The sequence below is a fragment of the Canis lupus genome, chromosome 27, assembly GCF_048164855.1.
Source record: "Canis lupus baileyi chromosome 27, mCanLup2.hap1, whole genome shotgun sequence".
Classification (NCBI taxonomy): domain Eukaryota; kingdom Metazoa; phylum Chordata; class Mammalia; order Carnivora; family Canidae; genus Canis; species Canis lupus.
In genome coordinates, this window is record NC_132864.1 from 15,082,833 (window position 1) to 15,099,250 (window position 16,418).

At 47.8% G+C, this 16,418-nt stretch overlaps 1 protein-coding gene and 1 long non-coding RNA gene across 9 annotated transcripts in view; one reads left to right on the forward strand and one right to left on the reverse strand.

The window, feature by feature from the left end:
- Nucleotides 1-10,967: 10,967 nt before the first annotated feature.
- LOC140618946 (uncharacterized) lies at nt 10,968-15,222 on the reverse strand. Its single transcript, XR_012018920.1, has 2 exons — nt 14,867-15,222; nt 10,968-11,123 (listed from the first exon to the last, which is right to left on the reverse strand). It is a non-coding gene; the product is annotated as an uncharacterized lncRNA (long non-coding RNA).
- CCDC63 (coiled-coil domain containing 63) overlaps nt 15,103-16,418 on the forward strand; it is a 36,273-nt gene continuing 34,957 nt past the window's right edge. For 5 of the 8 annotated variants that reach the window (XM_072801896.1, XM_072801887.1, XM_072801891.1 and 2 more), the window contains exon 1: nt 15,103-15,232. The gene's annotated coding sequence lies outside the window, so the exon portion shown is untranslated. Of the gene's footprint in view, nt 15,233-15,591; nt 15,641-16,418 lie in introns of those variants that run through there. The other 3 variants (XM_072801888.1, XM_072801893.1, XM_072801889.1) reach the window with 2 other exon arrangements.

Consider the following 16,418-nt stretch of genomic DNA (forward strand, 5'->3'; position numbering starts at 1 on the left):
ATCTGGAAATGAAATGGAAACATGCGTAAGGATTTCTCTTGAGGGAGCTACTATACTCCATACCTACCCCTCTGGAAACACTCGCATGAGCGTATAGAGACGGATGTATAAAGATGTTCACTGCATCACTGTATCACTGTTTATAAATACAAATAAGTGAAAACAGCTGTCCATCAGTAGAAGCTGGTTAATAAGGGTGTATCTGTCATAAAAGACTCAAGTAGATGTACTCCCACAGTTCTTAAATTTTAGTGTATAAAAGCTTTACCTGTAGGTGTCTATAAATGCAGATTGCCTCTCCCTCTAGTTCTGACTTGGAACTTTCAGATGGGGCTTAGGAACCTGCATTTTAAATGAACATTCTAGGGGATGTGATGTGGAGAGACAGCAGCCCAATCCTGAGCTGCTGTTATTGATATGGAAAGTGGCTCAAGACATGCCATTGAGTGGAAAATCAAGTGTCAGCCTGTTTATATATACATATATGCAGGGAAATTTTGATTGAGCCTTACATAGGCCAGCCCTTTGCTAGATTTTTCTATTGCAATGGCTCACCTAGGAAGTAGGAACTATTATTATCCTCATCTTACAGATGAGAAATGAGGCTCAGAGAGGTGACATTCCTAGCCCATGGCCTGCAGCTGGTTAGTGGCAAAACTGTGATTTGAACCCAGGTATATCTGATTCCAGATACAGTGTGCAGACCCCCACCTCAATTTACCATCTTCAGACTCTTCCCTGTTTCAAAGAGGCCAAATCCTGCCTCACCCAGGCTCCCAAGAACAGGCTGGAGAAATCATGGATTGTGCAAGTTAATTCAAGGGCCGCCTTGATCTTTGGCCTCCTAGGAGCACAAATTGGTCCTGAGGAGTTTGGCTCACTTCCTGGAGACAAAAGGAGACACTAATTTACCTCTGACTGCTCTTTGGGTGTTAAAACAGGTCCCAGTGTTCTCTGGTGGCAGGTGCCTGTCATTTACCGAGTCAGTGAACCTGACTGTGAATCTGGGCACACCCCTCCTTGGCACAGAAAACACTGGCTTCTTTTTCTTTCCGTTTATTTGCTACCAGGATTTTTTGTTTTATATCACAATCTCGCTAACAGTTATTGCCAATTTACCAAGCTCTTTATCCCCAATAATGGGGATAAAGGACCTGAGGGGCAGAACCATTGTCACCCCCAATGCACAGAAGAGCAAACTGAGGCCTGACTGCTGTGTGTCTCCCAACGTCCTTTGCAAAGCAGAAGAAATCCAGCTGTTAGCAGGGAACATGGCCACCTGGAATCTCCTAGCCTCCTTTGTGGGTAGGTGGGGACATGCAACTGAATTATGGCTAAAGAAAGTGAGGGTTCTAGAGAACTCTGAGAGATGGTGGATGTGCTCCCTTTCCTGTTGCTTCTTTGTCTCTTCTTTTACCTGCTGTCTGGAACACAGATGCCACCATCTTGGACCATGAGGTGGGGCCCCCAGTGGAAGTGCATCTGGCTGGGAAGACCTTGCATCCCTGACCCTGCTGAACACTATCACCGGGCCTGGCCTGGGCTTTTTCTTTTTCTTTTTTAAAGATTTTTTTTTTTTTTTTTTTTTTTTTTTTTGAGAGAGCACGAAAGTGAGTGAGATCACAGAGTGAGAGGAAGAAGTAGACTCCTTGCTGAGGAGGGAGTCCAATGTGGGCCTCAATCCCAGGACCATGGGATCATGGGCCTGAGCCAAAGACAGATGCTTCACTGACTGAGCAACCCAGGCACCCCTGGACTTATTCACCAGAGAGAAATAAGCTCCTTTCTTCTTTAAGCTTTTTCATTTATTGACCCAATCTCAATATGAAACACAGTGGCCGAGCTGGGATTTGAGCCTTTATCTGCCTGACTCTTAGCTAACAGAATCACAGTTGTGGGGGTCCATTGTATAACCATGCAAAACAGGTACCACCTTGGTAGGGGGAAATCAGGAACCAAATTCCACATCATCCCCTATAGGCCCTCTCTGCCTGGCCCATGTGATGTGGAATCTGGGTGAGGATTTGAGGCCATAGGCAGTGGAGGCTAAGGGGATCTACTTCCTCATTTCACAGATGTTTATGAGAGCACACTGTGAGCCAGCCCGTGTTCAACGCTGGAGCCTTCTGGGTAAGGGGCTTGGGGATTGCAGTGTGGTGCCCAGTCTTTTCCATCCCTATATCCTTGGCATCGTGGCATTGCTGTCCATCCTGTCAAGAAGTGGAGTCTGGGCAGCCCAGGTGGCTCAGTGATTTAACACCGCCTTCAGCCCAGGGTGTGATCCTGGAGGCCCAGGATCGAGATCGAGTCCCATGTCGGGCTCCCTGAATGGAGCCTGCTTCTCCCTCTGCCTGTGTGTCTGTCTCTCTCTGTCTCTCTCTATCTCTCTCTCTGTCTCTCATGAATAAATAAATAAAATCTTAAAAAAAAAAGAAGAAGAAGAAGTGGAGTCCATTTCTCCTGCCCTCCGGTCTGGACTTGGCCATGTGGGTTGCTTGGGCCCATCAGGACATTAGTGAACATGAGTCAAGCAGAGGCTTGGAAAGCAGTTGTGCTTTGGGGATTGTCTCTTGTGCTGCGAACCCTGTAATCTCCACTGTGCGAAGGAGCTAGGCTATGGCTAGCCTGCTGGCTGAGGGATGCATGGTCATTGAGCTCACTGCTGAGCATGTGAGTGAGGACCTCCTGGATCCTCCAGTCCCTGTAAGCCACCCCAGGCCACAGCTACCCAGAGTCATGAGACATAGTAAATGTTTGTTGTTTTAAGCCACTAAATTTTGGGGTGTTTTATTATTCAGCAAAAGCTAACTGGTTTAAGGAGTATCAGTGGGCATGCTCTGGTTACAAGTTATGATAGGATTCATCATCTCACAGATCCAGAAGTTGGAGGTGGATTGGGCAGTGCCGATACAGCAGCGCGATGATGCAATAAAGGGCTTACGTTTTCTCTGTCTAGCCGGTCATCTTCAGTGGATTCCCTTACACCCTAACTTGGCCCCTCATGTTGTCAAGGTGGCTGCCAAGTGCCCCACACCTCACGTCCTCACAAGACAGCATCCCAAGCATGACGTTGTGATTCAGTGGGTGAAAGCCTTCTTTTTGTGCGGCTCTTTTTGGGTCTAAAAATATTTTCTAGAAGTTTTCACCTTTAGTTCATTGGCTAAGACATGTATCTGCACCTAGAACGATCATTGGCAATGAGAAATAGGATTGGCACATTGACACTAAGCACAATTTGTCTGTCCCCTGAGATTGGATATATTGCTACCTAAACAAAACCAAGTTTCTTCTAGCAAGTAAGTTGCAGGGAGTGGCTTCTAGGGACAGTTACTGCCACACTGGAGACATGATATGAACAGGGTTCCTGTGGCTAAAATGTGCAATGTGCATCCAAGAAAGTGGCAAGCAGGCCAGTGTGGTCAGAGGGAGGAGAATCAGGACCTGGAAAGCATCCCACAGTCACTGTCATGGGGGTTCCATGTTGTTAAAACAGGGTTCTGTGGCCAGGTGACTTTAAGAAAGGTTGAGTGGTACAACCCAGTTTGTGTTGCTGTCACTGTCTCAGGCCTTCTGGGAGCCTTGAAAATGCTAATAGATACCCTGAATTTCCAGGGACAGGAGCAAAGGAAGTGGACTGTACGTCATTCCTAACCTGGCCTGTCCATAGAAGGTTGTTTTCTTCAGAGCATCTTCTGGTACTTCCGCTCAGGGAACAAGCTTTGGGAACTGCTAAGGGCTGGTGAGTATGGTGGTTCTCCACCAGGTGATGGTGTCCCTTGTGGGGCAGTGGGCAATGTCTGCAGACATTCTGGGTTGTCATTGCTTCAGGTCGTGGAGGGTGGGGACAGGGATGCTCCTGAGCATCCTTCAATGTACAGAACAACCTACCACCCTTCCCCTTCCAAACAAAGAATTATTTGGTTCAGAATGTCAATAGTCCACACAAAAACTTGTTCATGTTTGTGGCAGCATTATTCATTTTTCAAAACATAGAAACAACCCACATGCCCATCAACCGATGAGTGGACAAACAAAACATGGTCTATCTCTACGATGGAATATGGTTCAGCCATAAAAAAGAATGAAGTATTGATCCATGCTCCAAAATGAATGAACCTTGAAATCATTATGTTAAGTGAAAGAAGCCAGACACAAAAACCACAGACTATATAATTCCATTGATGTGCAGTGGCCAGAATAGGCAAACCCATGGAGATAGAAAGTAGATAGTGGCTGCCAGCAGCCGAGGAAAGGGGGGATGGGAAGTGACTGCTAAGGGGGCCTGAGGTTTCTTTTGGGGTGATGAAAATGTTCTAAAATTGTGGTCATTATTACCCAACTCCAAATATACGAAAAAGCATTGAATTGTATACTTAAATGGGTGAATGATAAGATATGAGAATTATATACCAATAGAACTGTTTTTTTTTTTTTTAAGTCAGTAGTGAGAAGGTTGACAGACCCTCAACTAGTAGGTAATTAGGTAGACAGAAGAAGGTTGGGGATCAGGTGGGGACCATGAAAAGCAAGCTAAAGAGTTTGAACTTCATTGCCACTGATGGGTGACAAGATTGGTGGAGTCATCCCTGAACAAACATCCATATTTCAAAATCCTTTGAGTGCCTACTCGGTGCAGGCATTTTCATGTACATCATCATCCCATGTAATGTCCATGATGAGTTTGTAGTTAGGTCTGCATCCCACTGTAGAGATGAGTAAGCTGAGGCTCAGAGAGCCTTGACAGACTGTACAGGTGGTCAATTGTAGAGCTGAGGTTTGAACGCATTTGGATTTGCCCTTGAGCCCAGGGGCTTTCCACTGCTCTGTGCGGACTCTCGGACTCTCGGGGAGGGCAATGACCCAGAGGGTGGCACATGGGTCATCTGCTTTGGCTCTCTCTTGCCACAGCCCTGGCTGGAGCATGAGGTCTTGGGGGCACCCCAGGAGGCCCTCCCTGGAGTGCTGACAATCCTCTCTTCCCATCCCTCTGCCCATGCTAAGGCTGGCATCTGGATGAGGGTTGGTTGCTTAGCAACATGGATAGAGATTCTGCCCTGAGCCAAGGGAACCATCTTCTCAGTCTTGGATGTGGGAACTTCAGGGAGAACTGCCCCAGGAGAGCCCCCAGGAATGAGTGGGGAGGGCAAGGATAGCTATGTCACTGGGAGGTCCTGGAGAAGAGGACACTTCTTAAGGAAAAGACCCAGCTTCAGGGGACAGTGAAAGAGAATCAGGAGACTTGAGTCAATCATAACAATAGTATTATAACCACAGCTACTCTTCTTGAGCATTACCTGTGTGCCAGGCACTATGGTAAGTGCTTTACATTCCACAATCCTCCCCAAACACCATGCAATAGGCTACTATTCTTATGTCCTCTTTGCAAATGAGGATCTGGGACCCATAGAGGCTAATCAACTTGTCATGCAGCCAGACAGTGGGGAAGCTGGGATCTGCACCCAGGTCTCTCTGATACTTGTCTCAGCCCTCATTATAGCTCTGGCTGGGAACTTGAGAGAATCCACCATGTGGCTCCCAAGACCCTGTGTGACCTGTTCCACTCTCCTTGTCACTCTGCTTGTCCCAGATGTATTTTCCTTGCTTCATTTCCTCAAACACTCCAACTTCTAGCCAGCCATAGGGCCTTTGCACTTGCCGTTCCTTGTGCCTGGGATGCTTTTCCATCTATTCTCTTCACTTGGTTTACTCCTTCTCATCTATCTGGTCTCCAGTGGAACATCATTCATTCATCCATTGATCCCAACATAGTTATTGAATTCCTCCTGGTGCCAGTTAAACATTAGTGAATAAAGCATACATGACCTCAGTCCTCTTGGAGCTTTATAAACTAGTAGAAGAAACAATTAATGGACGAGTCACAATTGCATGGGAAACATTCCCTGACTCCTCGGACCTTTGACGATAACCATTAATTGTCAGTAAAATTACTTATTTAGTGCTTGTCTCCCTTCCCAGGCTATAGGTTCTGTGAGGCCAAAAACTGTGAGGCTGTGTTGTGAGGATCAGTATTACTATTATCCACGTTTTATAGATGAAGAAAGTGAGAGAATTTAAGCAACATGCCCAAAGTCCCACAGCTGGTAACTGGTGGAGCTGGGATTTGAACCCATGGCTCCAGGGCCCAAGTTTTCTAACAGTAGGCTATGAGGAAGGAAGGAAGGAAATAAGTAAGAGGGGGAGGGAAGGGAGATGGGGAGGAAGGGAGGAAAATGTAGGCAGATAGAAAGGAAGACAGACCTCTCACCAGTAGTCATGCATTTCGTGGCCAGCCTGATCCTGCAGGAAGTTATCTGTTTCTGAGCCAGGCCCAGCCTCCTGGGTCCCAGCCTTCCCAGCAGCTGTGCAGCAGCCCAGGGTTGCACAACACGCTGGGAAGCTCCTTATATAACATACCACCCACCAGCTTGTTTTGGGCCACAGGGAGGGGGCAGGACAAGACAGCTTCGAATGTCAGAGGAACGTTTTGGTATCTGCATTCCAACCTTTGCTTCGTAGTTGGGCATACTGGGGTCTCAAGAGTACAATCTTATAGCTCTTGAATCTAGTCCAGGGTTCTAGAAAATACTCAGTTACTCTGTCTGTTTTCCAGAAGGTGCATTTTCAGCATCTATGAGCCAGTAACCTGGGCTCTCTGGGGCCTTCTATGTTCACATATCAAGGAAAGATTCTAGCCAGAGAGACAGAGAATAGTTTTATACAAGGCTGGGGCCGGGGAACAGAGCCAAGCCCTATTTATACAGAAGAAGCCTGATGTGATTGAGTTTGAACCATGTGTCAAGCAGTGTGCTAAGAATTTCACGTGGATCCCTGCCTCCACTAGCGCATAGCGAAGGAGAACTCGCTGTTTCTGTTTGACATAATTTTGTTCCCTTACCAGCTGTGTGACCTTGCGCAAGTCCCTTCATTCTCCTGAGCTTCCATTTCTGTTGGACATTGGCAAGATCAAGGGATTCATTCAAAATCCCTTGCTAGTAAGAAGGAAAGCCAGATTTCTCCAACCACCAAAAATTGCCGATGTATGAAAACTTACTACTATTTTGAGGCAGAGAGTAGGCAGGGCCGGTGAAGGCTGCACTTCTGCTCTCAATGAGATTACAGTCTTGGGAAGGAACAGCAAGCGTGGTTTTTTCCTTGACAGATTGCTTGAATCAGGAATGCCTGCAGACCTGGGCTGCGGCTTGCTGGATCTGGAGGACCATGTGCCCGGATGGATAGTACTGTCTGCCTCGGGACCAGCGGCGAGGAGCTAAGTGTCCGCATTTGGGAGGCAGCACAGGTACAGGTTGGAAGGAGACTGCTAAAAACCAAGTGAGGGTCTGTATGAAGCTCTGCAGGGGTGGGGGGAGGAAGGAGTTTGCACTTCAGGGAAAACTCTGGAGATGATGACAGATGCAGGGAAAGACGCAGACGTGGCTGTGAAGACGGGTGGTGTAGCAGCTTTTCAAACTGGAGGTCTTCAGACAGGACAGCAGCCTCAATAGCTCACAGGCTCTGGACAAGAAGAAACTCTGAATTCAAATCCTGACTCAGTGGCTTGTTTAATGTGTGGCCTGTGACTTATCATTTAACTGCTCTGAACCTCAGTTTCTTGTTCTGGAAATCGGAGGGTGGGGAGGTTATTGGGATGATTGCTGAGTGCTCATTCTTGCTGGGTGAACCCGGACAGCAATGATCCAGGGAGATGGTGTCAGCTGCACTCTCTGCAGGACTCCACGGGTGACACTCACTCTATTGTCTGTGTAAATGGCGCCCCCTGGTGCACCAACGTGAATGATGTGTCCTGGAGTTAGGTGACCTGGCAGCCTGGGTCAGGAAACAACAGGCCCAGAGAGGTTATGTCACTTGCCCAAGTCACACAGCTAGCACATGGCACATGGTGGGATTTGAGCTCGTCTGACTCCACAGCCCAAGCCTATAACCGCCATGCCTTCCTGCCCACCACTGGTTTGTCAAATATGGAAAACAGTTCAGTGTCCATGACTGAACTTTGGGAGATTGCATGAGCTGTGTACCTTCCCCATGTGGGATTTTCTCACAGGGATACATAGCAAATGAGCTCATGCCTGCAAAAATCCTGAGCACAGTGCCTGGTGGGCAGTGAAAAGTAACTCAGAGTGGGGCACCTCTGTTGCTCAGTCCACAGAGCATCCAAATCTTAATCTCAGGGTCATGAGTTCAAGCCCTGCATTCGGTGTGGAGCCTAGTCAAAAAAAGAAGAAGGAGAAGGAGAAAAGAAAAGTAACTCAGAGTAGTGAACAAAAGGCTTGCTGGGGAATTAAACCCCTGTGCCCCCTCTGCTTGCAGCTATGTGTCCAAGGGCAACCTGAAAGCAAAAGGGTGGCAGCAGTGTTTTCAATGAAAGGGAAGCAGATGAGTCCCTTGGACGCAAGGCAAAGAGGTAGAGGCGGCTGAGAAAACAGATTTGAGCATGGGAGGGGAGCTTAGATCCCAAAAGAGCCACTGGAATACCATTTCCAGGTACAGCCAGCAGTTAGGGTCTCACAGGGGACAGGAGCTGGGCTGGAGGTAGAGGAATGCCCCATGAGCCAAGCCACCTGCATCCAGGCAGCATGGGGCAGCCCCCCACCCCCAGCCTCACATGCTGAGTGGGAACAGGGAAATTGGGATGCTCTTCCCAGAAGGAAGCAGGAAAACTCAAATACGTTCATCACATGGATGATTTGAGAACATTCTGGTCATGCTCAGATTTTTTAGTTTGAGGACTTTTGACTCGATCAGCTTTTGTTTTCTGGGTCTTTAAATGATGTGGAATTTGGTGGGATTTTCAAATGATGCCAATTTAGGATGGGGAGCTGAGAGGCTGGGGATGAGGGGTGAAGAGATACGTGTTTAACTATAGCCCTATCTTAGGTGGCCTCTGGGTTCAGGCCATAGACGGTCCCAGAAGGTGAAAAACACATCATCCCCAACTCCCTGCTGTTATTAATCAGCAAATGTCTCAGGAACAGGTGTGCCTGAGTGAATTTTGGGGTCATGGCAGGTAATCCGGTCTGGCTAGGCTGAAGCAGGTGACCTGATTGTCCGTCTGATCCTGAGCCACCGAATAAGGGGATTAATCTAAATCTCTCTGAGGAGAGGACGATTTTTGAGAAAGCCTGGGACCCAGAAAATGAAAGTTGGACACAGTGGCCCTGAGGCTTGCTTACTGGGGTCATTTAGAAGAGCTGCCACTGCAATGGAGACACCCCAGAATGTGGGGGCAGAAAACCCAGAGCTCAAAGGGGTCTGGGAAAAACAAAACTAGAAAATTGCTGGGGAGCAGCCTGGGTGGCTCAGCGGTTTAGCGCCATCTTCAGCCCAGGGCATGTTCCTGGAAACCCAGGATGGAGATCGAGTCCCACATCGGGCTCCCTGCATGGAGCCTGCTTCTCCCTCTGCCTGTGTCTCTGTGTGTCTCTCATGAATAAATAAATAAAATAAAATCTTAAAAAGAAAAAAAGAAAATTGCTGGGGGGAGGGCAGGTCGTGCAGCCTGCGTGAGCTGGGAGTTCACACTTTCCTCAAGGAGTCAGTTAGGACCAGTGCTAGCTGATGGTCACCCAGACCAGGTGGATTTGAATGTTGGCTCTGCTTTTTCTTCATTGTTTGACGTTGGGCAGGTCATTTTCCCTCCCGGTACCCCAGGTTTCCTTATCTGTAAAGATGAATAATAGTAGTACCCACCCAGGGGCGCCTGGGTGGTTCAGTCCATTGAACATCTGCCTTCGGCTCAGGTCATGATCCTGAGGTCCTGGGATCAGGCCCCACGTTGGGCTTCCTGCTCAGCGGAGAGCCTTCTTCTCCCTCTCCCTCTGTGCTCTCTCTCAAATAAATAAATAAGATTAAAAAAAATAATAGTACCTACCTCATAGAGATGTTTGAATGAATGTTTGCAAATGCCTAGCACAGTGTCTAGCATGTAGTAAAAAGCACTATATATAAATGTAAATATGTAAATTCAAAAGACTTTAGAAACTGTGTTCAGGAAACAATCTCCCAAATGGTAGAACAAAAGATGCTCCTGGTGCTCTTATCACTTAGGAAATTCCAGGGGTTAGGAGTTCTGTGCCAGAAACTGGGGGCTAAGACTAACACAGCTGTCTACTGAACAATGTTGGGGTAAGGAGCACCGATCCTCCCCCAATCAAAAATCCCCATATAACTTTTGTCTTCCCCAAAACATAACTACTAATAGTCTTTTGTTGACCAGAAGCCTTGCTGATAATATAAACAGTTGATTAATACAATTTTATATATGTATTATATACTGCATTCTTACAACAAAGCAAGCTAGAGATAAAATGTTGTCATGAGAAAACACTTGAATAGTACTGTACAGCCACTTATTTAAAAAAAAATCCACGTATATGTGGACTCCTGCAATTTAAACTCGTGTTGTTCAAGGGTCCACTGTATGTATATTTTTTATTACTTCACAGGAGGCCACATGGGGAAGCACCAGGATCAGGCAGGAGGTAGAGGGAGTGAGGGAGAAACGTGGGCAAGAATCTTTATTGTGATTTCTGCAGGAAGGAATGGGCAAGCTGAAAAGCTTTAAGATTGGCTCATTTGAATGATTACCGAAGGCTCTGGGGTGCAGGTTCTGTCCCTGGTTGGTTGTCGCTGCCTGGCCCTGGGGTGACTAGGGCAGGGGCAAAGTAGCTGGGCACTAAGAGCTTGATAAAGTAGGCATTGGAACTGGTAGGTTTGCATGTGAAAGGTGCGCTCACTGGTGGGTAGTTAGCTCCCTCTGGGCAGGAGCTAACCTTGGGAAAGGCAGTTCTTTCCAGCGTCAGCAAGGCCCCAGGATGCCAAAGCATCAGAATAAAAAGACATGCTTACTGCAGTGACTACAAGCATCCGCTCACCCCACATCTGTAACCAATCTGCTATACTCATCGGAGTGACCTCGGCAGCTAGCACCAGAAGAACTGATTAATAGAGGCTTAAGAAATAAGATGCTTAATTCAATCTGACATAACAAGAGGTCTTGAGGTGGAGGCTCCCCGCTTTAGCTTGTCAACTCAACGGTATCATCCAGGACACAGACTGTTTCTCTCCTTCATCTTTTCTTCTGCCCAGCACGTTGGTGATGTCTCTCCCTATGGTCCCAAAAAGGAAACAGGCTTCAGTTACTGTTGCTATGTGACCATGCCAGAACTTAGTCCTGTAAAATGATACAATTATTTTTTGCACTCTGCAGGTTGACCCAAGTACAGCTGGATGGTGTTTCTGTTCTGCACAGTGTTAACCAGGGCTGTCCACTGAGCTGCCTTCAGCTGACGGCTGTGCTAGGCCAGAAGGTCCAAGAAGGCTTCGTTCACGTGTCTAGGGCTTGGGTGCTTTTCTGGGTGCTCCTATCCCATGGCTAGCTCAGCCTTCCACACAACAAGGGGGTCTCAGAGTGATCAGATGCTCACTTCTACTGCATTCTTTTGGTCAAAGCAAGTCACAGACCAAATCTAATTCGAGGGGAGTTTTTAGAGCTGGGCACCTGCCACTCCCACTAAAAAATAAGAAAAGAAAGAAAGAAAGGAGAGAGTGGATTTGGTGAGACAACTGGTAGTATCTGCCACACTCAAACTTCAATGTCCCTTAAAGAGGAGGCCAGCCAGAGGTGATCTTTCCTGAGAGCAGCTGAGTGGTATGGCAGGTATTCATGCTTCTTGGAGCACCAGGCTAACTTAGTGCATCCAGAGTCTTCTCTTTCCCTCTCTCCTTCCCTAGTTCACCGTACCCTACCTGTCATAGCCTCACCTGAACATAGCAAGACCACAAGTGGGAGAGGATGATAACACGTATGCAAAGGGGGGAAGGCCCAGTTATTTCAAAAAGACAGAAGCATTTGGCCGCCAAATTGAAATTAATGCTGGCTTCAGTCCCAGGCTGGTTTGCATTCCTTCCGGAGGGCAAAATCTCTGCAGCATTGAACCCAGGAATGTCACTTGCTTGTCACAGGGGGAGGGACCCCAGAAGAAAACTGATACCGACTCAGGTGGGTCAAGGGACTTCTAAAAAGAGACTTCTCTCAGAGTGTGGACAGGGTTAGGGGTAGGAGAAGGGAGATTGATGCATAGAGAGATTGGCAACAGAGGGAAACGAAACCATTTTTACCCTTAATAAATGCTTATGAAATAAGATGCTTAATTCAATCTGACATAACAAGAAGTCTTGAGCTGGAAGCTCCCAGCTTTAGTTTGCCAGCTCCGTAGTTGGTAGGAAGATAGGAAGGAACCCGAGCGATTGAAGCCCAGAGAGGGCTGGGGCTGGGGAGATAGCTATCCAGACATAAGCTGTAGCCAGATGTAACTCAGTTGGTTAAGCATCACCTTTGGCTCAGGCCATGGTCCCGCAGTCCTGGGATCAAGTCCCATTTTGGGCTCCCTGCTCCACATGAGCCTGCTTCGCCCTCTGTCCCTCCCCCACTCATGCACCTGCACACACACTCTCTCAAATAAAATCTACAAAAAAAAAAATTATGGCAGAAGTCAGAATTCCATCAGACTGTCTGACCCTTCTTATGGATTACTACTGTTTTTATTTTGAATCCATAGGTGGTGTGAAATATTTTACAATCTTTTTAGGCTTCTAGGTTCTCAATTTGGTCCTGGCAGTCTCAAGAAAGTAAGGATCAGAGAGGTCAACTGACTTTCCTAAGGGCACACAGCAGATCAGTGGCTGAGCCAGGACTAGAACCTAAGTATTTTAACAATTTGTCTAGTGTCCTCTCTACTATAATACTGTGCCTTCCCTGCCTGTTCCCTCTGTTTGTGAGAGTTACTTTCACAGTTCCTACAAAGAAATACAATAACCCCGGTATTCATATAATTTAGCATGATTTTGCCCGCAGTAAGAAAATTTGTTAATTCTTATAACAAGAAATACAGAGCAAGGTGGATATCAGGCACGGTATAATCCTCTCCAGCTCTATGTCTCTGCAAGTCTTTCTAAGCTCCTCCCTCCATCATGTTCCCTCCATGATGTGTTGGCTTTGATCTCACACTGGCTTCTGTCATGGTTAGAAGAGGGCTGCTGTTAACAACAGGGGCAACCGGCCTCCTTGTTCCCATCCGTGGAGCTAGAAAAAGCATTTCCATTCCAACCCTGGGCTATAAATTCTTCCTTTCTGTCTGATTAGGCCACTGTCAGTTCTGTACCGATTCTTTTTTTTTTTTTTTTAATTTTATTTATTTATTTACAATAGACAGAGAGAGAAAAAGAGAGAGAGAGAGAGAGAGAGAGACAGGTAGAGGGAGAAGCAGGCTCCATGCCAGGAGCCCGATGTGGCACTAGATCCCGAGACTCCAGGATCGCGTCCTGGGCCAAAGGCAGGCGCCAAACCGCTGAGCCACCCGGGGATCCCTGGACCGATTCTTGAATGGGTTGCAGGCTCCAGGAGAAGGCTCTGCACTGATTGGCTTGCATTTATGTTCCTGGCCCAATCATTGGTAAGGAGGATGGAAAGGATTGGCTAAAGGTAATCCAGATCTACCCTGAAGATACATGTGCAAATCAACTTCGGTTCCTTAGGCTGCATGGGAGAAAGCTGGTTACCTGAACAAATTGGGATCTGCTAGGAAGGAAATAGGGGGAACAGATGCTGGAGATGGGGGGAAAATAATTTTGAGCTATTTCGAATGGATTTCTGATCCTTGTAGCCATAGAGTCATTTGGACAATCAACTTCCTGGTCTGTAGCCAAATGCCTTTGCCCAGCTCCTCTGCAGCTTGATTCTAATTTCCTCCTCCATTCTGTAGACTCTGCTATCGCCAGCATTTCTCACCGCTGGCTCATTGCTTTGGCAAGCTGGCATCTCACTCTGCTCCAAGCCCTACTGATGGAGCTGAAGATCCCTTTAAGCAGAATCAATTCTGGCGTGTTCTAATTTAAAAAGCCTAGCACTTCTCTGCATGGGGGCTGCTGAGATCTGTGCCCATAAAGGCAGGGAGAGTAAATTCTTCTGGGGAGAGCCTATTTTTAACAAGTCATGAATCTAATTGAACTTAATTATTTTTTCAGTCATTGACACTCGAAATGTGTGAGTCACTAGGCTAGGTTTGGAGCTGAAGGCTACAGTGGTCCTTTAAATATCAAAGAGATGGTAGCTTCCAGAAGAGTTGCTAGGGTCTGGGGCTGTGGTTTCACTCAGGGTTGCCCTAGAGACAGACAGACCTGGATTCAAATCCTGGCTTCTCAACAGTCACTCTTTCTTCAAGCCTGGTTCCTCATCTGTAAAATGAGGATGGGAACACTTGTCCCAAAACACTTCATATGAATCATCAAGGCCTAACATAAGGCTACTCAAAATCTTTATTTTACTTGGCATGAATATTCATGTTTCCTTGCAGAAACGTTAATGTGTCTGATTATGACATGTTGCCCAAACCCCATACATGATATACCGTTACACTAACTTTCCCCATGGTTACGTGTGGCTGCCAGGTACATCAGAGACAACATGTTTCCTTGTGCACCATATTACCTTTCTGAAACCAAAAATGTGATAAGTTCTAAAACACATCCTGTCCCAAGAGTTTAGGTATAAAAAGATGGAGATCTTAGTATGGCTGAGCTACAATTATTCCACGGCCTTATGGGTAAGGCGGAAATCCCATGGAATCAAGATTGCCCTAGAAAACCAGTACCCCCAATCCTTTGCCTCGAGCAATGCGGCTGCTTCTTGAGTTTAGCCCCCACAAGAAGTAGTCGGCTTGTGTTTCGGGGCCATTTGAAGAGAAATGTTTATCTTTAAACTACCAGACTCCATTCGGCCTGTGAAAAAAATGCTCATGCCAGGTGTGGGGGGTGACCTGGGTCAGACCAGGGTTCCCGGTGTCATGCTTACAGCCAGCCAGTCTTAGAAGAGCATGAATGGAGATGCCAGCGAGGAGGGAGCACGCAGTGGCAACCGACTGGCAGCGTTAGTGGCTGTTACTGGGTGTCCTGGGGGCGCGGCTAGCCCGGGAAGGGGTCGCTGACAGGTGTGTCGCGCCCCCGCCCTCCACCTTCGGCCGTTCGCCTGGGTCCTCTTCCAGCGCCTTCCAGGGAAGAACGCCCCTCCGTGCGGGTCACAAAGGCGCCGGTTCCAGGGGTCCGAGGAGTCCCAGACGCGGCGCTGGGGGTCGGCGCAGCGGGGCAGCGCGGCGAGCACCCCTGGGGCGCCCACACGCCGCGGCCGCAGGTGGGACACGGCGGGGCCTGGCGGCCCCTGGTAAGAAGCCTCACCCCGCAGGCAGCCGCGCTTGCTGCTCCCCTGCTGGTGGCTGCCCCAGCCCGTTCCTTGAGGCTGCCCTGAACCTGGAAAATACCATAAGCCCCCTCAACTAAACATGAATTACAGTGTGGACAATCACTTCAAGAAGGTCCAACGAACTTCCGTTTCCCCCTAGAACGATCCCAATTTTTTAAGATTGTTATGTTTCTGTACCCCTACTTGGCTAGTGCCCCCGAGCATATCTTTAACTTACTACCAGGTTAGGCAGCCCTGGGTCAGGTTTTACAGGCTCCTCTTTCAGACCTGGCATTGTATAACCCATGTAGTCATGGCTCTGGTTTCTCCTTTAATGACAGATTGTAAAAATTCGGCAGCAGGGGTGGAGCCTGCCTCCCCCTACACCAGGTAATTAAATGTTCGTTGGTAAAGATGATCTCTTCATTCATTCAAACACTATTTGCCGTGAGCTTATCATATGCCCAGGACTATAGATATTGTAGTGGATGGACTGAGGCCCAGGGAACCGGAGGGCCTGTGCCTGAGGGCAAGCTTTGAGTTTATCCTCAGGAATTGCGAAATCAAATTCCTGCCAGCTCCAGGCAGTTTCAGGGAGTGTGGAACTTGGAGAGAGGAGGCAGGTAGGCACTAGGGAGTGAAGTTGGTAGCCAGGAGAGTGAGTACACTACCCACAGGCATGTTTTATTTATTTATTTTTTAAAAAAAGATTTTATTCATTCATGAGAGACACAGAGAGGCAGAGACATAGGCAGAGGGAGAAGCAGACTCCCTGCAGGGAGCCTGATACAGGACTCAATCCCAGGACCCCAGGATCATGCCCTGAGCAAAAGGCAGATGCTCAACCCCTGAGCCAGGCAGGTGTCTAACACATGCATGTTCTAAAACACTGATTGCTAAACAGGACTGAAGGTAGCTTGAACCTACCTGTAGGCCTCAAGTTTGAGGCTTGGGAATGAGAGGGTATTGAGCCAGGGCTATGATACAGGTGGGGCTCTGAAGGCCCAGCTGTGAGAATGGGGGTAAATCTCTCTGGAGGGAACAGAGTGGGCCCGGACCAGTGGGCACAGACAGGGAAAGGCCTATGTTGGCATCTGGAAGCTGGAGAGAACCCAGGGGAGCCTGGCTCTGGGTGTGAGTGAGTATCAGCAAAAAGGTGGGAAGCTGA